At 39.6% G+C, this 24,711-nt stretch overlaps 1 protein-coding gene across 9 annotated transcripts in view; it reads left to right on the forward strand.

The window, feature by feature from the left end:
• The window catches only part of sick (sickie), a 1,061,378-nt gene that overhangs the window by 378,278 nt on the left and 658,389 nt on the right, over positions 1-24,711 (forward strand). The window contains exon 1 of one of the 9 annotated variants that reach the window (XM_083119473.1): positions 16,517-16,606. The exons of the other annotated variants lie outside the window; for them this stretch is intronic. The gene's annotated coding sequence lies outside the window, so the exon portion shown is untranslated. Of the gene's footprint in view, positions 1-16,516; positions 16,607-24,711 lie in introns of those variants that run through there. 9 annotated transcript variants of the gene reach the window in all.

The raw sequence follows: 24,711 nt of genomic DNA on the forward strand, positions 1-24,711 counted from the left end.
AAAAATTACAGAAACATTTGTTTTCAAAATGTGACTGTGTGTGCGCATAGATAAATTTTCGTGATGTTGTACGAAACTCCCAAACCTGGGCTCTTTTTTTAAAGGTTCGGGCTCATATTTTCTTTCGTAGTTGGCAAATTGACTGTTTTTTCAAATTTTTCTTCAGTTTCCATATCTTCATGTTACTAAAACACTTCAGGTTTGACGCAAGTTTAAAAATGTGATATTGAGTACAGTGTCGCTTCGTCAGTTTAGTTGTCAGCTCGTCATGACAAACACAGGTTCGAATCAAAGCCTGGATATTCATTTGAGTGTCTCTTGAAATTTCATCTCGTTGTCATCATAATTATTCGCGATTAAAATTAACCGACGTGCCATCTGGTGGGACTTTCAGGAACTAGTCTTAAGTAGGATACGTTGTGTTGAAGTCGTTTAAAGCATGGGGAATATGCGAAAGAGTAAGGTCTACTGTTCAGGTTTTTTTGTGCTCTAAATCGTTTTATGGGTCAGAACAAATGAAAAGTTTTCATGTATTTCCACCCCGTGGAATCAACAAAATGAAATTTGTAATTAAATCAGGGGAAACGTAATTGTTTGAGAGAAGATTGGCATGGGGAAAGCACTGTAATTCGGCAAGGAAATTACAAAGAATGCACGAGTCTATTCACTTTATTTTTCGAGAGATTGCCATGAAAGTAAAGTTTTAAATTGTACTTTATAAATAAAACTTTTTTCTTTTTCGAAAAGTCATGAAGCGTCTTACCCAATGCATTCTTGTATAATGTATGTGTGAAATTTGGAACAGGTGCAAGTCGATTAAGAGAGAAGATGAAAATATTATAGTTTGAAAATGAATTAATGTCAAATGTAACCAGAAAAAGAAAATGAAAATGCTAAAGTTGCTGCTTCATTCAGTGCGATGTCATATTTCAGTGAGGATAGCCTGGTCATGAAATCGTGAATATTATCGAGAAAAGAACTGCAACGATTTGTTCGCAATTTTCTCCTGCCAGCTTTTCAAGTATAGGACAATTTCAATTTCTTTATTTTCAAATAATTTCCGAGAATCCCAGTTACAACATGAGGTGTGGATGATACAGCACTGTTTTGAAGAACCAGTGCGTATACATTAGTTTCGTCTGCGTTTTCCCTGTTATTTTTGCCTATCATAATTAAATGCTTCGTTCTCATCACAGCTTCACCTTCGTTCCTGGAATTCACATCGCATTCGCAATATTTAAAAATATCGCGTAATTTAAACGTTTCTCCTCCATAGCAGCCATGACAACACGCTGCTGTTTCGTACTACTGCTGAATGTAAACAAAGAGTTATCCTACTTAGAGCGGCCATATTGGAAGCGACACTAGCGCTCAGGTGGTAATTTTAATCGCGAATAGCTTATACAGCAAAAAAGAGCGGCCATATTGGAAGCGACACTAGCGCTCAGGTGGTAATTTTAATCGAGAATAGCTTATACAGCAAAAAAAAGTAACTCCAAATATATACAAATTTTTAAAAAGCTGTGTCTAATAGAAATTTAAAGTCTGTGTCACTGCCTGTCAGCCTCAAGAAAATAGTACAATAAAAAGGTAAAGGTAGAGTTCCCTATGAAGGCGATGTGATCAGCACCACGCTCAGGCTGCCCCCAAGTACCCATTGATTTGATGCTGCGTGAGTCCCAGAGCCGCTTTATAAGGAAAAATTCCCACTCCGGGAATCCAACCCTGGTCTCCCACGGTGGGTGATCTAAGTTCCGAATAATACAATACAATAGTACAATATAATATTATTAATTTATTATTATAAAGATGTATTTTGCTGCATGTCAAATTCTTGCTGCAATCATAGATAGGACGGTTCAACTTTTATGCACTTCCTTTTGCAGTAATTAATGCTTTAACTTCTGTGTGTATTTCCGCTGAACTGGAATGAAGATCACAAAAAAATTATGGCGGGAATACCAGCAATTACTGCCTGGTACACACAGCATTCTTCGAGGGTAATCTTTCTTAATGAAGCCCAAGGCCGGATGTGCACGGGCGTGTGCCACTTCGCTTCCAGCATTCTCCTTGTTTAACTCCCTTGGCCATCTGCCACGAGCAGCCGTGACAATGGAGGAGCGTCGATTAATTGTTAACGAATTGCGGCGCGCATTGTTGAACGTACGACGGATGCCTGCGTCAGTCAGTTTGCCACACTTGCGTGCCTTTTCTATTTTTTTGTCAAGATTTTTTTTCTTCGAGAGGAGACAATGGCTTATTTACTTGTCGTGGCACCTTTCTGATTGTAATTCCGTATCACTTTATGGATCATTTCTCGCAACTGATTTATTGTGTGTTGAACAGTTGAAGTATGAATGCAGAGCCAGTTTATTTTCGGGACGTCTCCTGGCTTCACTTTATGTATGCAAGTTTCTTTCGTTACACCCTTGCTGACACTGTGTCCGAAATGTAAAAAAGAGCAGAGCGCGGAGCACGTATCGTTGCAGGCTTGAATACTGGACTTGCGCACTCGTTGTTCATTTGTTTGAAATCACGGAGGAAGAAAGTCAGCAAGTTTGAAGTTCTTTTAATGAGTTGAAATGCATGTGTGGGAACATTTTAAAATGCTATGTGATTTCTATGATGAAAAACAAGTGTTTTAAACGCGGGAAGAACAGCGTGTCCTCAGTTTTATCTACTGATCGTATTTGGCGCTGCAGTCGAAATGCATTTCGAAAGACTTGCACTTCCAGTCTACGTTCAAGTCCGAACTGCGAGACCATTCTCTGAGAATTCTCGCTTCAGGTACGGTCTTGCACCTGTCGGACACGACATTAGAGTGGGACCACAAACAAAGGAAGCTTCGGCCAGAAGCCTTCGCGCATCTTCCCCTCCATCCGTTCAATTCTGGCCATAAGGAAGCCCGTTCCTCTCTGTCCACTCTGATCCTCCCCTCCACGCGCAAGTTCGATGCACGATGATATAAAAATTTTGATTGTGTCAGCACTTAGGCTATTTACACCCGTCACATTATAATACGGAGCGGTACTCTGTAAACTCATGCAACACTTTATTCTTTGGTTAAGGGGTAGAATGAGGCCACTATCTAGAATTCTATTTCGGAGGGGCTCGCTCATCCCTTATCAGTAGCCGCTATCTAAAGGCGAAGAAGTGGGGGGGGGGTTGAAACCTTGAAGATGAATTTCTCAGTATATTACAAATTATTATGCCACTTTGTCGATGGTGTAGCCGGTAGGGCGTCTGACTGCCACGCGGAAGACCCGGGGGATCAAAGGTCGGAATTTTTTCGGCTCTGTCCCGCATAAAGCGGTTCCGGGACTCACTCAGCCTCGAATCAATGGATACCTGGGTTAAACCCTGGGGGAGGAGGGGGGTAAAGACGGCCGGAGAGTGGTGCTGATCACATTACCTTCAAAACGGCCGAGATCGAGAATGTGTGGGGCTCTACCTCCCACATCCTCTAAATGTGCCTTCATGGCACGGTGCTATATGCACGAGGAAATTTACCTTTCCCAGACACTTACCGTAACTAAAATCAACGCTTGTCTCTGTGGACTAAAATATCCCTACCTAGGTTAAAAGCTGAGTCTGTAAAGGGGCACTCGACACATATAAGGACAAATCACAGTACAACACACACACAGCCCTACAGCAGTGTTGCCACATGAAGGGAAATTTCCCTTTTGCAGGGAAATTCGGACCGAAATTTTAACCGAATGGGAAAAAGGAATTTCGATTAAAAATACCACAATTTCAGGGAAATTTTAAGACATCTGACTGCATTATTACAGTTTATGTTAAGTTCCAGTTTCATATTCAGATTTTCATTTTTTCTGTTCTTTTATCTGCTCCCTTGAATATAACCTGTATCTATATATATGTCTGTTAAGTACATCGCTTTTCTACACCTTCGGATGATAGTAACGATGAGGATTAACGATCAAATAGATTCTCCAAACCTGGGACATCTGGTCAGGAAGCGATGAAGTGTTGACATGTATGTGAAGAATTTAACATTTTTTATTCACACTGGCGTGGACCAACGGGAATACTACTAGAGGAAAAGGTCGAAATATGGGCTCCCGTTTTTATGTTGTCACTTTCGGAGGGGAAAAAATTAATATATGAAGCACCTGCCTTTAAAAGGCATATCTATGAAATATATACTTAAATGTAATAGCACGCTAAAGTATAGAAGGTCTCCATTTTTTTATTTAAAAAAAGCAATTTCCAAAAAATGGTAAAATGATGTATTTCAAAATTGTGGTGTAAATATGGGCTACTAGTGGCAATATCACAAAAGCAATTTAAATTTTAAAAAGACAGTCATTTATCGCTAAAACATTATAAAATTCATATTTATGAATAATCTGTGTAGTTTTTAAAATCTCGCGGAATGAGAAAAATCGAAATTAAGAGAAACATCCAAATATTTGTTGAAAATGTGATCTCAACATTAGACCTCATGTCATAGCCCATATTTAGACCATCACGCTATTTTTCATCTTCAATTTTTTTTCGCTCTCTGTGGTACATATTTTAAACAAATCATGGCATTATAAAAGCCCACATTTGTTTTATGTACCGCTAATATCATAACCTATAGAAAGCAGATGAGAATTCAGAAAACGTTGAGTTAAAACATACCTGCAAAAAGATTTCGGAGGTCGAAATTCTATAACAGCGTCTAAGGCCGAAACTAACCACCACTTTCTCTTGCGAATTGACGCCGCAACCTTTGTCCTTGACAGATAACCAGTTCCCATAGCCTCTGCCAGGCTACAGCACCCGGGAGAACTGATAACTCCAAAACCCATATTTAAAACCTTCGCCCATATTTAGACCTTCTCCTCTACTAGTGCTTCCACCACCACCATTAATAATAATAATAATTACAGCTACTGCTGCTACTACTATACTATTAATACTTATTATTATTATTGTATGATTTGCTTAGGTGAAGGGAAAAATTTTGCCCCTTGGAAAGGAGATTGTGACCTCATATTGTGGCAACACTGCCCTACAGAGAATTTTACTGGCTATGGGTCCAGACGCCAGAGCTTCGTGTGCCTTCAACGTGGAAGTGAGGTTGACTTTTGAGTGCGTTGTTAGAAGGTCACCCCTTACACTCTGTATCGATTCCAAGACCCTTTGGGTAGCACATCGCGCTGCGACGCCAAGGATCCCGGGTTCAATTCCCGCTCGGGCTTGGTTGTTTGTGAATGTCCATTCATCAATTTCATCATTTCATCACTCATCCCCATCTTCGCAAATTAGCCAAGAGGCACAAAACGCGAAGTAAAATAAACTAAATCAATCAATCAATCCAAGACCCTTTGATTACAAGGCGACGATGTTGCCAATATACCTTCAGGGAGTCCCTAAAATGAGCTCTGAATAGCTGGTGTCGTTAGGTGTGGACACCCTGTATATATTAAGAGGAAGCCATATTCATTTCCGCATTAACATTTACTTTTTCGTGAAATTCTTTTAGAGTTCGTCTTCTGTATAGCTCAGGCTAATAATCCTTGCATCTGATGAATGCGGAAATCCAGAAATGTACATTTCTTCTTAGTTACTTCCCATGAGCGGGTTCACTGAAAACTTCATAATTTGTGTCTCTGTGTACTCAAGGCTCTTCCCGCTTATCTCCGTTTTTCTCATTCCAAGAGTGTCAAGGCTGTGTGAACCGGGTCGTTACATCAAAGGGAGCCGACCGAACGCAAGACTTTGTTCCGGAGAGTGAAATAGCGCCGATAACAGATCAGGCGCTGGCTTAAGGCTATCTGTTCGAAACAATGTTTCTTAATTAGGCGTTTTTCTTCCGAGAACTTTTTTCCTCTTTGATCTGTTTGTTTCCGCTGCATTTTCCGTGCTTCAGGTTGCGCCGATTTGCAGCACCAAGGGCATATCGCTTTTACAGTTCTTGTTATTTTACATCTCTCCTCAACTTCCATAAAACTGATCGTTCAAAGAAGATGCTGAATTGCAGGCAAAGCTGGGTTTAAAAGTCGAGGCGAGATCTACACAAGATTCTTCAAGGCTTGTGGAATCGAGACCGAGAACGGGATGGACGAGAACGAGACATAGCGTCAGTCTCTCGGTATGATATTGAAAAGAATGTCAAAACCATATTGACTTTACCGTGCGACTTTTTTAGACATATGAAGCGGTTCTATAGACTATACCTAAAAATTGTCTTCGTGGCGGAGTTGTTAGCACAGCGAGCTACGACGATTGAGGTCCCGGGTTTGAATCCCGACTTGGATCACCCATCCTCATCGTCGCGATTAACCAAAGAGGCAGAAAAGCGACTCCAAATAACAAATCAAACTTAAATATTTGTAGATGAGTCAAATATTTCATTCCGGTAACATCAATCTTGCATGCGAACGAGGCTCTGGCGTCTAAACTCGAAGCCAGTATGATTCCCTGTGGGACTTGTGTTGTGTGCTGTCCGTATGTGTTTGTAATTGTTCATTGGTCAATTTCCTCCTTATCATCATTCATCCTCATCTTCGCAATTAACCATAAGTGGCGGAAAAGCTATATGAAATCAAATCATTCATTCATCATGGGATCACCATAGATAGAAGGCTCTTGCGACAGTTGCAGAGCTTCCTGTAAATCGGTGTTGTCACAAATTATGTTTCTTGTTCATCTATTGTATATTGTTGTATGACACAAGTAAATGATTCTAATAAACAATATGCTGGAACAACAAAGTTCAGACTATAAAACCTTAATATATATATATATATATATATATATATATATATTCAAATATTTTCCTTGTGTAATGGCAGAGTGAATCCACTTCAGGCAGTTTTGAACATGTACTACGTGGTTGCATATATACAGAGTGTCCGAAAAGTCACGCAACCCGGTGTTTACGACCGTATAACGGAATAGCGAAACGGAATGAGAAGAAACGCTTTCTGCCACGAGAATGCCCTGTATATTGGGAAAATTTAGAGAGACAAACATATGTAAGAACATGCATATTTTAATAACAAATAAGCAGAGTGTTGCCAAAGGCGGAAAAAAATATTTGCAAATCGTGTATATTGATGCACAGAACTCACTGAGGTAAATTATTGCAACATTTCACAATACCAACGAACAATTTGGATGACCATCTAATGAATTTGACAGAAAAATAACTTTGACGAAGTTTCAAAAACATTGCAGAAGGGAATAAATGGGCTGTTCCAAAAATCGATGTTTTCACAATATTACGCAGGACACTGGCAACACTGTTGCTGTCACGTGTCACTAACAGACGTGTTTCACCTCAGGCTATCACACTAGGGCACTTTTAAAGACAAAGGAGAAAGTTGGTTATTCTCGAACATATGCAATAAATTACATACACCTTGCAACCCTGAAATGTGGGTATCCCTAAATGCTTCTCTTACGCAAGAATATGACGATGTTCGGATATATTCTTTAACAATAAACACTCTTTCCTGTGTAGAATATGGCATTTTAAAAACACACACACGACGTCAGCATAAGTAGACACAATCTGGAATGCCGTTCGCTGCAAACAGCAACCACCTAAACACAGAAAACCATAACAATTGATACACGTTCTTCTGTACCCACATTTCAGGGTTGCAAGGTGTATGTAATTTATTGCATATGTTCGAGAATAACCAACTTTCTCCTTTGTCTTTAAAAGTGCCCTAGTGTGATAGCCTGAGGTGAAACACATCTGTTAGTGACACGTGACAGCAACAGTGTTGCCAGTGTCCTGCGTAATATTGTGAAAACATCGATTTTTGGAACAGCCCATTTATTCCCTTCTGCAATGTTTTTGAAACTTCGTCAAAGTTATTTTTCTGTCAAATTCATTAGATGGCCATCCAAATTGTTCGTTGGTATTGTGAAATGTTGCAATAATTTACCTCAGTGAGTTCTGTGCATCAATATACACGATTTGCAAATATTTTTTTTCCGCCTTTGGCAACACTTTGCTTATTTGTTATTAAAATATGCATGTTCTTACATATGTTTGTCTCTCTAAATTTTCCCAATATACAGGGCATTCTCTTGGCAGAATGCGTTTCTTCTCATTCCGTTTCGCTATTCCGTTATAAGGTCGTAAACACCGGGTTGCGTGACTTTTCGGACACTCTGTATATACGTATATATCGTCACTTGTAGTGACACCTCTATGTTACATATGCAGGATACACATTTACATTTTGGCTATTGGTTATTTTTTCTGACGGTGTAAGTATTTACTGTGCTTAACAGGGTAAATTTATAGTAATAAGAAGCATGATGGTCTTTCGATCTCAGCACCGAAGTTCGAGGGTTCGAATCCCGACCTGGGCATTGGTGTAATTTGTGAATGTCCCTTCATAATGAGTCCGCATTAAATGATCAAGGGCTCTGAAGTAGAAATTATAAATGCACAAAAAGTGACCAATACAGAAGATGTAGAAAGTGAGGGAGGATAGCATCATTCTGCTTTTTCTAACACCCCTCTAAAAGACACTCAATGCTGACCAAGGCAGAATTTATTGCAAAATAACGCATCATAAACGTAAATTTTCAACCTCACATTTTGATATTTAAATGATTTTCTAAAAAAAACTCATTTTAATATGGTTCAGAGTCTGAGTTCTTGTTATAAGGTTGAAACGTCACGATCATATACATGTAGTTATTTTTACAAAACTTTTTGTCTTGATCAGCATTTTGAGTGTTTTGTTATAAATGGAAACCAGGCTTAATAGTGTTGCGCCTCTAAAGTTTACACAAGACCCAATTTATGATCATTTGACACAATTTACACTTACTGTCCCAGACTCGAACAAAATGGCTTAGCCCCCCCCCCCCACTTGAGTACGCCACTGCCAGCCATTGCATTCAATATTCGGTTTCCAGCTGGCAAACGATCAATCGTCCTTGCCATGAGTCTGCCCCCATTGTACCCTCCAAGGTCGACCCCAATGTCGGCATTCTCATCTCCCGCCATGCAATGCGCACACTTCCCGCGGAAAAAAGTTGCGATTTCCTAGTATTTCCGATGACGGTGCCTCCACGACTCACCAGTCCCACGTCTCTCGCGGTGTGACGTCATGGATGGATGCTTGCCGCGAAATGCCCACGCCGGGGTGAGCAATTGCTTCGCCTGCGAAACAGGGATTCACGTTTAGATAGTTGCGTGTCTTGGATACTCTAGCAGTCATTTTGAAATGGGAGGCAGTGGCGTGCTCGGGATTTTCGAAAAGGGGGGAGTTACGTAAATCAGTCCTCGTTTTGCGATTATTATCCTACCTTCGACTTTTTTTTTTTTTACGAATACTGTGCCAAAAAGGGGGATTATGATCCCCACTCGCCACTCATGGGGGCAAAATATTTTAAGGGGAATGTAAAGTAGTAAAGAATAAATGTTTTGAGTCCTTTTTATAATCATTTAGGCAGCGATTTATCAACACACTCCTAAAAGTTTTGACAAAGGCCCAAATTTTGGTCATTTTGGAACAATTACCTTCACCCCCCTCCCCTAAATACGAACTCTCACTCCCCCAGATGGAGAATTCTGGATAAATCTTGCATTTAGCTAATCGTGACAGTTTAAAGTGAGATCCGAACAAGTACGTGCCTCCACCGAGCATTGAACCCAGAACCCTTTGATTACAAGGCGAATACATTATCGCTACGCCATCGGAGAGGCCTATAATGGGGCCATTATATTTTCAATATTTCAGAACAAATTTTTATTAAATTTTATTCTGAAATATACAGGAAATTTTATTATTATTTATTCTGAAATATACAGGGTGTCCACACAGGTTATTTTCAAATTTTCAAATTCACACTCTTAACAACAAATATTGTAATTGTCATACGGAAGCATACTACGGTCTTTGATGCACCAACTCAAAAGATATTTCAGAGTTCAGTCAACTTCGACATGTGCACCTCTTCTTGCGCGTAGAACATCTAAACGGTATTCCAACCCTGTCCATACTCGCCGCAGCATGTCCCGTCAACAGTGGCAATAATTTAGTTATTCTGGTATTTGCATCATCAAGATTAACTAAAGAAGATTGGCACACTTTGGTACAATCGCGGAATAAATAAGCATTAAAAATACTCAATCATAGTAGAAGGAAAACATGCAAGTCATAAGGTCGCCTCAGTCGAGCCTCCCCCCCCCTCCCCCGTGGAAATCTAACTAAACTAACTAACTTCTTAAGCCCGAAGGTTTATGGCTGCAGCAACACAAGCATTTCATCTGTCCCTATCCTGAGTAAGATCAATCCAATATTTTCAATTCATACCGAATTCCTCTAGGTCCATCTCAATGTTATTACACCATCTTCGACTTGACCTTCCTACAGAGTCATTCCATGCCAAATCAACACAGATATGTGCAATTTCCAACCTGACCATCTCCGATTTTCATGAAATTTGGGGAGTTGAAACTATGCATGGAACTTAGTAACTATGAAAATTTTTAGTCTCGTGCGTCTTGTAATTGTTAAAGTCAAGGTTAAAATTAGCAGAAATTGCCCTTTTTGAGCCCGCTTAGCTATACTAAATGTGCTGTAACTCCGCCGCTATTTCGCCTAGGAAGTTCAAATAAAGATTATTGTACAGGGAATTGAACAAGCTTTCCAGTGATATATAACAAGCCCACCTTTCGATAAAAATATAATTTTGTCACGTGACCTTGCCTTTTAACCTTGAATATCTCAAAACATGTAATCTCCAAAAATCGTGAAAAAAATATATTTGGTCCCTCATTCCATACTCTAAAACATATCAAAAAATCATTCTGGGACTGCAATGGGATCAGAAGATACAAAATAATATGTGTAACTATGTGACTGATAAAATCCTCATTACATGAACTATGACGAGTCAAAAGTCCCTTAACACCCTCTACAAAATGTAAAGGATTTATCCTGGTCAGCAAAAAGTTATTACTGCAGCTTGTAACTATTTTCTCCTTTTCGAGGTGTTAAAAAAACAGAATGATATTTTCTATTTGCATATGCCATTCTACGATCAATCCCAAATAAATTAGTTTTTATGGTTTAATAAAAACAATGGTCTTGTAAGACCATTTAGAATGCTCCTAACGTGTTAGGAACTCGTCGAGATCACGCTGACATCTTGGGAGAGAAAGAAGTATACGCACCATTGCATAGATTTTAATCAGCAACATTCACCAAATACTTGAATAGTGAAGAATATTGGGAAAATCATATCAAACATTCACGACTAGCGTGGGAGGGAGACTGGCAGTCGGTAGGTATGCCTTGGCCCTTCATGGGCTGTTGCGCAACGGATTATTATTATTATATCAAACATTTACGTGACACTTCCTTTGGAATGAAAAATTCTTCAGTGACGAGGCTAATTTTTATGTTCACGGTGAAGTTCATAAAAATAATATTCAATTCCTGTGATTTGATAATCTACAGTAGACAGATCCTAGCCGAATAGTTGTTGCTGGTAAGCTAGCTAATGATGTGGTATAGTGTATGGAGAACGGGAATGGTTGGTCCATATTCAACAACGGAACCTAAAATGGTGAGGGCTTCTTGGATGTGTTAAGTGAACAGGTTTTTCATCCTTGCTTAGGGGATATGGCACTTTTCCAAAGTTTTGAAACAGGACAGTGTGTGACCACACTATGTGAACATTTTGACATTATCTTTATGGTAAATTTCTAGGTAGATTGATGGGCAGACAGGATCTATTAAAATGACTGCACATTCCCCAGATCTAACATCTTAGGAGGACTTTTACGTTCAGAAACATTTGAAGAGAATGGTGCATGCACTAAAAGTCCTGATATTGACCATCTGAGAGAAGGCATAGTTGCTGCTTGCGATGATGTTGCACCTGCTACATTGCCAAATGTTCTATGTGAGTGTGAGAAACGCCAACGAGTGTGCTCACAGGAATATTGACAACACTGTAATGTGCATATATCGTAAGTGAAAGATATGCGTATAACGTTTTGCTGCCTAAAAATAAGTTGGAAAAACCTTCGCTGCTTCATTTATTGTGAAATTCTAGCCTGATTTCATATATCACATCACCCCCTTTCCTTTGAAATTTTTACGTTGAATTCAATATGGCTGTCAACAATATGCCGGACCTCCGCTTGACACACACAGCTAGAGATCTCCCTGTGCCTAACATATTTCTTTCATGACCAGGATAACTCCTTTACATTTTGTAGGGGGTGTTAAGAACTTTTGACTCGTCATATTTCACGTAATGAGGCTTTTATCAGTCACATAGTTACACATATTATTTTGTATCTTCTGATTCCATTACAGTCCCAGAATGATTTTTTGATATGTTTTAGAGTATGGCATGAGGGATCAGATATATTTTTTTCACGATTTTTGGAGATTACATGTTTTGAGATATTCAAGGTTAAAAAGCAAGGTCACGTGACAAAATTATATTTTTATCGAAAGATGGGCTTGTTATATATCACTGGAAAGCTTGTTCAATTCCCTGTACAATAATCTTTATTTGAACTTCCTAGGCGAAACAGGGGCGGAGTTACAGCACATTTAGTATAGCTAAGCGGGCTCAAAAAGGGCAATTTCTGCTAACTTTGACCTTGAATAATTTAACAATTACAAGACGCACGAGACTAAAAATTTTCATATTTACTAAGTTCCATGCATAGTTTCAACTCCCCAAATTTCATGAAAATCGGAGATGGTCAGGTTGGGGGCTGTGTTGATTTCGCATGGAATGACTCTACAGCATCAAGTTAATTTATAATTTGAAAAATGTATTATTTTGATAGCCGATAACAAGTACAAGATTCAGTTACTTAGTAATCTAGCAAAATAACGAAAGGAGAAAAATAAGTAAACTCGAAAAATTGAGTGCTAAAATTAAGGAACCAGATCAGAACATTCTTTCAGATTCTATCTAGGCATGTAGGCACCCACCCAAAATCCTATAAATGTTTTGTTGGAATTAGTGTACAGTGGTAATTAATTTTACTTCATTAGCAGGATTAAACATTTTTGGATAGTAAGTTATAATATACTGAGAAATTAATATTTAAGGTTTCTACCCCATCCCACTATTTCGCCTTTAGATTGCGGCTTCTGATACGGGATGAGACCTCTCCCCCCCCTCCCGAAATAAAATTCTGGCTAAGGGCCTGATTCTACCCCTTAACCAAAGAATAAACTGTTGCATTTATTTTCAAAATACCAAAAGTAAGATTCTTTTTATGTGGGCGGTTACACAACTTATACTTTATGACTTCAAACTTCGAAAAATATTTTTTTTTCGATAAGATAATGAAGTTACTAGAGAAGTAACTAATTCTGAATAAAATATAAAAGAAATAAGGAATATATTGGAGCTGATTTTACCGTGTAAGTGCGATGTGCTTCATGTGTACTAACGAGAATCAGTCAAATTAATAGTCTGCAGTATAAAATTAGTGTAAATTCTTATCATTAATTAGTAAAATAGAATTTAAACGTATTATGGTTGTAAACAGATAATTTTGAACAATCTCAAACTGTCATCTATTGTAAGTTTATTCAGTCGCCACAGAAACATAGAGTTCTTCCGAAACTACGAATTCCAGTTACCAATTGTGTATCGCCATCGGGTTCACAAACATAACGTAATCAGGATTTGAAGCTGGGACCTCTGCCTCTCACTCCACTCCGTGGCGGAGTGCTTATCACTGCGCGCTACAACGCCAGGAGTCCGGGTTCAAATCCAGGCCTGGGCAAAAGGTGGGGAGTGATATAGGCCTGAATTTCCACTTGTTAATCGCGATGAAAAGGATGGATGGTGATTGAACGGGAAAAATGAAAAATCAAACATATTAATTCACCAAATATAAGTGCAGAAATCAAAACTGGACTGTGTAATGATGGATGTGTTAAATTTCTCTATATTCTCAAGGGCAATGATGGAAGGCTGAAACGTATACAGATTTTCCATTACAACCGGTGAAGTATGCGACGCTCTAAGACTGCCAAAAATAAGGGCAATGACAGCTTTTAAAGCATTAATGGCCATTTAGTTACCCTAATTAATGTAATTTCTAGAATCAGTTCCGTGGCTTAGCACGTTAAGCGGTCGACTCACAGTTCCGCCATCTGATTCCCTGGTCGGATCTCACTTATCGCACACCACATTGAGCTCTCTAGTCCAGTGACGTCATCGCGGAAACCTTTCCTTGTTACGTTAGCCTTCTTAGGTTTAGCTCTTAGAATAAATACTTTGAAATGTTTCGGCTGTTCACCTAAAATATATTATTTGCGCTAAGATAACTAAACCTAACAAGGATAACATTTATCGTGACGTCACTCGTCAGTAGACGAAGGTGTTCAATACGGTGTGCAATAAGTGAGACTCTTCCCGGGACAGACCATTGACGTCTCGAAAAAAATAAGGAAACCCTATTAACGCAAAATGCATAATGGACGTGAGCCGTCAGAATTGGTGCAGGTTAATTCATTTCGGGTCGGGCCCATTTCTTTGTGAATCAGGAACCGCGATGGTGTAGTCGGTAGGGCGTCCGACTGCCACGCGGGAGATTGGGTGATCTGATCTAAAGTAGGAATTTTTCTGGCCTTGTCCCCGCATAAAGCGCCTCTGGGGTTCACCCAGACTCAAATCAATGGGTACCTGAGGGGTAAAGGCGGCCGGAGCGTGGTGCTGATCAAATCACCTCCAAAATGACTGAGATCTGGAATATGTGGGGTTCTACCCCACACATCCCCTAAATGTGCCTTCATGGTACAATGCTATATGTACGGAGAACCATACCTTTTACCTTAGCAGGGTTTGATAAGAGAGTAAGATTAATATAATCAATTCGCTACTAAATTTAAATTTCCAATTTTAAAGTTACTATACTTATAATCTTATTTTCTTTTGCAGGTAAGTACAAAGCGACATTGTGGTACAGGTTTGCCTATTTGGTGAGTACATTTACCTTTATGTATCAGAATATGTACTTTCATGGCGATGACTAGGGAAGGGATTTTAAGGTGCAGCACCGTTCCATACCAAAAATATAGCTGTTTTGATACCGGTCGTTTGAGATATGTGTTTTAGGACATGAAATCAAGTAAAATGAACACACTTTGTTGCACCTTTTCTTGACATTAGCACATTTATTCCCTTTTTTACAACCTCCTTGATGCTTCAGCACCTTTTTCATATTTTGTTAAAAAATTGGACAGAAAACTAGATGATCTTCGCTCTTCTTGAGCAGCTTCATAAAATCCTATAGTCTCATTTTGTAGAGCAAAACGAGAGCTATGAAATGGTATAATATAATCATTGCAGCCCCAATAGTTCCAAAGATAATGTAAGTTGCTGAGGTTACTTACATTATCTGACTTACATTCGAAAACTTAGAAATGTTGAGCGTAATCCAATGTAACAAGTTGATTGAAATCCAGTAAATGCTATGTTTACTTCCTAAATACTGGTTACTTTATGGAACTATTTGGTACTATGCATGTAAATAATTATGTTATTTGCTGCAATGTTGATTAAAGAATGTTAATATAACTGGTTTAGACTGGAATAAAGGTTTTTCATCAGCGCCTTTTCGAAAACGTTTTCAAATTCGCTTTCCATGTAAGCGAATGGCTAGGAAGCGAGTTGCTTTCACCAACCCGAAGAAAAACAAAAACTTCAAAACCTTCTCGTTTCTGGATGAGATCCAAGTGAAGCAAGGAGCATGGAACGACTTGGGCTGACCTCCGCAGTCAAATGAGCCCGGAGAGCGGGGGAAGGGAAGCTACAAAAAGGAGGGGGCCGAAGAATGAATGGGAGACGTTACAACGGAAACAAACAAAGCGTTAAGAACGATAAAACTCCGTGGAAAGGGTTGGAAGGGGCTAGTCTCCCAGGGCAACATAAGGAAGATGCAACCGAAACATTCAACAGTTTGTAAGGCGAGAAAGATTTACCTTATCGACAGGATATGTTTTTGCTCTGTCTATGGGCCCTAAAAATCTCAACACTCGTAAGCTGACGAATAATGGACTCTTTTGCTTCTTCCCAAATGTTCCTTTTCTCCAAACCGTCCCGCTCTTTCGAATTCCCGTACCTTTATTCATCTCCCCGCCCACTCGACCAGTGACGTAGCATGACGCAACCTGGTTCGCGCTCTCAGCTGGGTCTTCTCTCCACGTGGTGACTCCGACTGTCAGTCTCTGCCTTGCGCCGCTGCGTGGCGCTACGAAACTTTTCCTTTCCGTCTCGCACCGAACGTAAACAACGTGTGCTAGCCTGCAACAATATTTACACATTGTGGTTTTACTTTTATGTCACGTTGCTTTTTTGTATGAACCAGACCGTACGTGAGTTCATGCGTGGTGTGCATCGGTAGTGCGTGATGTTTTTCGTCCGATGGTCTCCTGTCTCGGGTTAGGTACACGGTGGAGACACTTTCAACTGTGGCCCCAGTGCGTAAAGTCAATGAAACTAACACGAAGTGTTGCACCGAAGACGAAAACATTAGTGTCATTCAGTGATCAATAATAATTTTAGTGTGTTTAGTGCATTATTGTGCATAAGGAAGTGTGCAGAACGTATAGGAGCCTGTTTCTCGGTGAGTAAATAACAACATTATAAAAAAGATGTTACCTGTTGTGTATTCAGGAATTTCGTTGGGGTAAGGTGTGTGTGTTATGCTTTTCATTTCTTTGGCAGTCAGTTGTACAGTCAGGGACACTTCTGGGTTGTAACAATATCATTGGAAGCAATGGGATTGCTACAACCCAGAAGTGTCCTTGACTGTACATGTTCATATTTTGCGAATCTTTAGCACATCGCGCTACGACGCCAGGGGTCCCGGGTTCGATCCCGGCCTGGGCATGGATGTTTGTGAGTGTCCATTCATCAATTCAATCATATCATCCCTCATCCCCATCTTCCGAAATGAGCCAAAAGTGGCACAAAAGCGAAGTAAATAAAGCAAATCAATAAACAATAAATCTTTCCTATATTCGAAGTTCGCCGAATTCCGTGTCGCAGTGGTTAGCACATAACGCCAGGAAGCCTCGGGTACAAAAAGTCAGGTTTTTTTGGCTGTTTTTTTGTGAGTGTACCTTCCTCAATTTCATCATATCATCTTAACGATTAGCCAAGGTGGAAGAAAAGCGAAGTAAAATAACGAAACAAATCAATAAATGCATTCGACGTTCCTTATTATTATTATTATTATTATTATTAAAAGGAATTAATGCCCTCACCAATCACTGAAAAAAACTGATTGGTGGGCGATCGCTATGAGTGATCGACTCTTCAATTCGCCACTGAATTTCCCGGCTTCGAGTCCCGGAATAGAAATCCATCCTTTATGTAATTCCCGTCATCAAATCATCACCCATCTTGATTTCCTCATTCAGTCAAAAGGATCTGAAAAGCAACGTTAAGGAATGATAATACAGCAAGTGGATAAATTGTTATTGTTGATCTTGATGATATTCAATCTCTTTTTTGAAATTTGCCGATTGGCATATGCTAGCAAACATTAATTTTAAATTAAACCCTCTCCACTTTTGAACAAACTCTACGCTATTTGGATTTTTAAATTTTCATCTCCTAAGGATTTGTTCTAGACAATTAAATTGATTGATTGTTTGATTTATTTTACTTCGCATTTGTGCCACTTTTGGCTAATCGCGGAGATGAAGATGAGTGATGAAATTGATGAAGAGAGACTACGCTGTTGTCTAGATATTCTGTAAAAGTTTCTTGACGCCTTAAGCTCATTTTCTATTACGGACATCCAAACAACGAAATTAAATAAAATGAAAATTTACTTGAATAACCTAGAAGGATTAATCGAAACGAGTGTTTCAAAGTTGACGCATGTTAAAGGTCTATTGTCTTTTTTTTTTTACTTTACTTTGGCTGTCTGCCACTTTAGACTGATTACTACGATGAGGATCAAGGGTGAAAATTAATGTGATGTATGCCTTACCCGGGACTCGAACATGCCGGGGTCCGTACTCTCAATAGAGAGATTGCTATGCTATAATCATGAATAACGTTTTTACCTATTTAGGTGAATATCAGGATGGTTGATTAAAGCAATAAAAAGCATGCCTTTGCCCAGACTCGGGGCACAAGATCTCGAGACAAGCACTGGACGCATCGAGTTAAAGAGAATCCCTTTGAAATTGTCTGGCATTCGATTATCGGTGTATAGCTACATTTTGTCGATTCATATGCCACGAACATTGTTAGTCCAGTATCGATATGTGATTCTTTACTTTGATTCAAATTAGTATATTGTGTCTGAAGTAAAATGCACCAAATATCTGTGCTACAGATTAGCACGTTACGAAGAATTTAGAAAATTTGGAAAAATATACCTACTAAAGTAACACGCACGTAGATTGTTCTTATTTTACGTCGCCTTTCTGACTCTTCGGGCAAACCGAGACAACGACGATTATGTAATGAAATTGCACAGGTTATTCTCTAAAAGTTACAGAACCAAGATTTTGATGTTGCTAATTGTTTCTCGATCATGTTAATTCGTTTGGCTTGTATTTCGTGAACAAATTTTCAATGATTGTTAATCGAAAGTAATCAGCGAACTGCCCGAGAAATAGTTTTACAGACAATGATTTGAGTTGAATCTGTTAGTGGCGTGTGTCGATAAATTTCATTAGATGAGGGGCCTCCCTGATGGCGTAGTGGTCGTCGTCTTGCAATGAAGGGGTCTTGGATTCACAACACATTGCGAAGTCAAGAGCCGAATACGACAGGGGTGTTTTCAGCGTGGTTGCTCCCTCGTAAGTTTCATCACTGTTCCTCAAGCCATCAGTGACAGGTACCCCTCTACAGAGGCCGCTTTCCTGTTACATGTTCAACAAATACACCTATAAAATGGTTACTTCCCTGTCACATTTCAAGTCGGATGAACCTATACATTGGCCGCTTTCCACTGAGAACAATTTTTGAGAGAATACAAGAACGAAATTAATATAATTTTGTTTTATGGCCGGCGTTCACAAAACTAAAGAAAAATAATATTTAGAAATATATTGAAGGACTAATTGTGTTGTGATTATTACTTACAAATTACAGAAAGCCGGAAGTCCAAAATTTTCGAATTATTACCGTTACAACGAATCAAAAAACTACGATTGTTGTGTATACAAATGTAATACGTATAATAATTGTTAATTGATTGTCATGGCAACAGATCAGCAGTCTCTGGGCGTATATACCAAGAGTACGTAAATACAATTTATAACAGTCCGGGCTATTTCTGCATGTGCACCACCAGGTCGGCGTGTTGTTTGACCCTGCGAATGATCCCGATGTGCTCACACCCCAGGGAAGGCATATGTGAATCGATCCAATGACACCTGTCTTACAGCGCGATACGCTGACAGATGCGTCTCGCTAATAACCTGGGACTGGCCTTTTTTTTTTATCAGCATACAGCTTATGACCTGTTTGCGTGCATTATTTTTAAGCCTATCTGTGTCACAAGGACGTCTTCCATCAGGGAACGTGTCGCAAGAAGCTGGACAACCTGCCAAGGTGCATAAAGAAATTATTCACATATGTTAGCGGTCATTACGCAACTCGCACGGCTCGCTTAATGTGAGTCTTGTTCATCATTTTTTTTAAATATTTACGCTTAGGTGAATACGCTGTCAGTCCAGGAGACATTGAAATGAACGTTCTCTTCAATCTTCTGGTCAGTGGCGTTATTGTAATCTTTCATAAACTGTTCTCTATGGTTCAAGCGTTATCGCTGGTATTTATTGCTTCTTCTGTGCAGCGTGCGTCTATTACAATCGAATAGTTGTATGTGATGGTTGGAATAGCAGTGCAAGTCATCGTTTAAAATTATTCTGGCTGTTCCCATTGGCCTTGAGGATTAGCTGTAAGGACAAACGGTATTTTGCTATCAGTTGGTTGTCTATTGCATTTGGGTTCACATATGGAACCGACTCGTTGATAAATGGAAACGATACTCGAATGCACGAGGTTTATTCGAGACGAGAGTCTTTACGAGACAATGTCTGTAATGTCGAAACACAATGTCACCACAAGTCTTCCCGATGCAAGTTGAAGTGTGCTCGTTAATGTTGAACCCATTCGTGAACGTAGTCTTGACCCTTGAACCAATCAGGGAAGCTGCGTTTTCACGGTGATCAGAAATTGCTGATCCACACTGCCAGACCTGCAGCAGTAACAGTCTTCGAACTAGCGATGCAGGCAAACTTGTGTAATGCTTCTCGCTCCGGAAGAGTCTTGAGTTCGAGTCCCAACTTTTTTCTGCGTCTGTTTTATTTCAAGTAATCATCCTCGCAATCAATCTAAAGAGATTGATTGATTGGGTTTATTTTCTTAACTTTTCTGCCACTTTCGGCTAATCGCGAAAATGAGGATGAGTGGTGGGTGATATTGGGAAATTGATAAAGCGACACTCACAAACCACACCCATGCTCATGTCGGGAATCGAACCTGGGACCCCTGCCTCACCACTCCGCTACGGAGGTGGCGATCTAAAAGGAGAATATTTATACACGAATAAGAGTCCCATGCAGCATACTGTCTGTTCATAAGCCAATAATATAAGCCTTTGGTTTTCCCACACTACTTTTCATGCTCTGCACTCCAGTCACGGACGCTTATGGATTGTAATGACCGTATTGAGAGTCAATGTGTTTTTTACAACCCAGAAGTGTTCGTTCGGACTGGAGCAGAGCGCAAGAGCAAGTGTGCTGCAGAGTTGCTCAAACAATCATTCCTCCGAGGTAAACATTGTTAACAGCAGTAAACAATTAAAGAAACAAACTGAAACTATATTCGCTTGCATTTCGCAAATGCATGATGTGGTCGGCCAGACCTTAGCTTGTCCAAGAACTAATTATGTCGTTCCCGTGTCCAGTACTGTAAGCTTCCATTTTCCAGGATCACCTTAAAGCAGGCACATACGTATCTAGAAATATGTTTCGGGAGGGGTCTAAACCAAGTATCTCGCAAATAATTGACACGCACCTACTGACTTATGTGTAAATAGTCCTACGTTTGCTAAAATCCCTCATCAGACTCCTCAGGATTATTTTGTAAGGCAAGGAACTACGACAACTTAAGTTACACCAACTCCTATGCGTGCAGGAAAACAATTTATGTTACTTTCATAAAATAACACGCTTCAAACACATTTCAACATTTTCCTTCCTCTATTCATAGAAACCAATATTCTGGTACACAATATGGTAAATTTCTCGTATCGGACAAACAGCTGAAATTTGCTACTTCATTTAATTTGAATATTCGTACTTACGTATTCTGCATTGAGAAACATTGCTGAAGGTGCATTTCGCTTATTTCACGGAAATAAGCTCTATTTGCGACATATCGAGTAAGTTTTCTTCGTTTCTTTTTGCCTTCGGTAATATGCAAAATGGCGGTCACAGTTTCACTACCGTACTCGGCATGCAGTGTTTCCACCCCACTGCACCCAAAAATACCTACATAGCCCCACAAACCATTGATGCATAGCCCCACGAACCATTCATACATAGCCCCACGAACCATTTCCGGTAAGGTTAGGTTAGGTAGGGTCACAATAGGTTCCAATAGTTAAAAATTGGTTTTGAAAAAAATATGCATAGCCCCACACACCATTCTCGCATAGCCCCACGAACCATTGACGAATAGCCCCACGAACCATTGACACAGCCCCACGAACCATTGACACATAGCCCCACAAACCATTTGCGGAAACGTACCTTCTTCAGTTACAAAAACACGTGTTTGGAAACACTGACCGGGATTACGTCATCACACACAGGCTACATCCACCTGGAAGTAAATGGATGCAAGAGCTTTCGTGCATCGGTCACACATTTATATCGAAAAATAGATGATTTACCGGCAAAATTCAATGAACGATGCGAGAAAACACTTCCCCGAACTTCCACAAGTCTAAAGAAACTGCATTCGGTAAGTAATTTCTCCTGTAAATTTGAAGAAATCCGTTTGTCCGATACGAGAAATTTACCCACAATATTAACTTTTATCAACGTTAATCACATTAAATACTGAAAAATTAATTAACATGTAACTTACAAATTGTTACTTTCATTTCAGTGTCAATCCACACGAACCGTCTCCATTATTACTTTTCTTAAGAGTCCCATATAAAGGTTGGTCGTCAACCACAAATTCTCAGAAATGCGTCATATGCCTGAAATGTTACTGATTAGGCCGTTACATAATAAAAAGAATTATTATAATAGTATTTATAATTGATAATTACCGGTCTCTTCAGAATATTTATTAAAATATGTAAATTTATTAATAGATTGCTATCACATGAATAGGTAAAAGACTGTATAAGGATAGATATTTAACAGCACTTATTCATTTTGCGTGTATTAAATAGGCATAAAAGCAACTGTTCTAGCAACGAAATTGATGTTAAAAATAAAGAATCGAATATTTGTTGAGTAACAAAAAAATGTTAAATCTAGTTAATGAAAAGTAAAGTTCCTGATGAATGTTTTTTTATATTAGTCTAAGTTGTAGTGTGCATAAATTTTGAATCCCAAGCTAATTCTTGCTTTCGTGTAAGTCGGTGGTAATAAATAACCCTTGATCATGCAACAAATGCTAACCAAGTGTATTTGGATTATTTAATTTTAGTACTTGGTAAGCTTAAATCTTTCGGCGGTGTGGGGGGGGTCTGGACCCCCCTCTATAAATAAGTCCTTGCCTGAAGATACACAGTGTTTGCGCTTGTAGCCAACCTCTATGTTTTACCGCCGCTCGCAAAATACAGGTGTCCAAAATTCCTCAAACCATAATTAGGTTGCCTATCACGTGGTCTTTCGTGACAGCCATCACTCACGTGTTCCACATCCCAAAAAAACCGATTGCCATATTCACCAAGTTTCGCGACTGTTTTACTAATGCGTTTGAAATTACGTTTTTCTTGAAGTTGGTTAGAGATTGTGCCAAGGTGAGACTGGCTACCTTTTAAAATATATCGATACAAGGAGATGAAAACCGTCGAGACGTTTGTAAGAATGAGACCAAGACATGCTCGTTCGAAACTTGAGTCAGTTCGAATGTAAAATATTTTTTTTTTGGAAAAGATCTCGTAAAGATACATTTCATTACGACTTAACAGGTTGAAGAATGTGATTATTTAAACTGGACACCCACCGCGAGGGGCGCCACGATGCGGAGAAAAGTGAAATTTTTACATTCCCGAACATACTATAGTGCTTTCATTTCCAAACTGCGCTTCAAGGTCACGGCATCGTCTCCCCACGCAGTCGCCTGTTCCACTCCAAATACAACCAACACACGCCTTCTGCCTGTTCATTTGTTGTTGCACGGGGAATGCATAGGAGTGGGAGAGAGGAAGAGGGAAGCGCGGAGCTGAGTGGATGTCCTTGAACCGCACATTCGAACTGAAAAATATAAAAATATCTGCATTGTTAATGTTTCATATATTGTTAAAGTTCTGGTTTGATTTGATGAATGTTATTTAGCGTCGCTTTTCTGTCAATTTTGGCGACAATGAGGATGAGTGATGGTGAAATTGACGGACATCCAAAAGAACAGCCATGACCATATCTGGATTCGAACTCGGGACCACTGACGTCGATGTTTTTTTTTTTATCATGAATAAAAAATCGGACTGCTATCAGGTTTAGCATTGTTTTCAAGGCTCAGTAAAAAAAATATAAATTTTCTTTAACTTCCTAGCCATAATTATGATATAAATTAATCCTATTAGTAAGCCTAGACGTCCATTGGCGCGAGAGAGGCAAGACACAAAGGAAGAAAAGCACAGGTCATCATCTTCAGATCTCCAGTCATAATCAAGTAGTGGGTGGTCAGTCTTTCATTGTATCAACTTCTATCTGTATACTTGGAGTAGTTTCTGAGTTCTAAATAGGTATAGATCGATTCGTTCGAGAATCGATCTTTACCTTTCCAGAACTCGCGTCTACCCTGAAAATGAGAGTGACGTTAGCTCTCTAAAGCTCGGAAATCTTTCCAGAACTCACTTCTATCCTGATTAGTGTTGCTCACGAGACGAGACTTTGACCTGTCTCGTCTCGTGGAAATGCTGTGAAATGCTGTCTCGTCCCGAAAATATTAGTTTGTTCTCGGGACACATGATCAATCTCGTCTCGTCTCGAATTTCTAAAAGCCTGTCCCGTCTCGTCCCGTGGGCAACACTAATCCTGATGAGTTACGTCATCTCTCTAAACCTTAGAAGCCTTCCCGAAACTCACTTCTACCATGAAGATCTCTGTTGCGATGGCTCACGAGAGCTCGGAAACGTTTGCAGAACTCACTTCTACTCTGAAGATGAGGGTATCGTTGGCTCTCTAGAACTCTGAAACCTTTCCAGACTCTCTCTTCTATCCTGATGAAAGTGGAGTTACTTCCCTAAACCTTTGAAACCTTTCCAGAACTCACGTGGTTGATATCCCAAGAAGCTATTTGCGAGTTCGGGTCTCCTTAGTGAGCGTTAAGCTTAATAGATTACCAGACACTTATCATCTTATCGTGCGGCAATCTCATATTGTTTTCCTGCGCGACAAACTGATAACATGAAATGCAGTTACCCCCTTCCCTCCCTTTAATACATTAAATACAAGTGGCCTTGTAGAGTTAAGCGTAATGCCAAATGCTTCCCCCTGCAGTCTGTGA

The sequence above is a fragment of the Lepisma saccharinum genome, chromosome 3 (genome assembly GCF_977018435.1).
Source record: "Lepisma saccharinum chromosome 3, izLepSacc3.1, whole genome shotgun sequence".
In the NCBI taxonomy this organism is placed as follows: Eukaryota; Metazoa; Arthropoda; class Insecta; order Zygentoma; family Lepismatidae; genus Lepisma; species Lepisma saccharinum.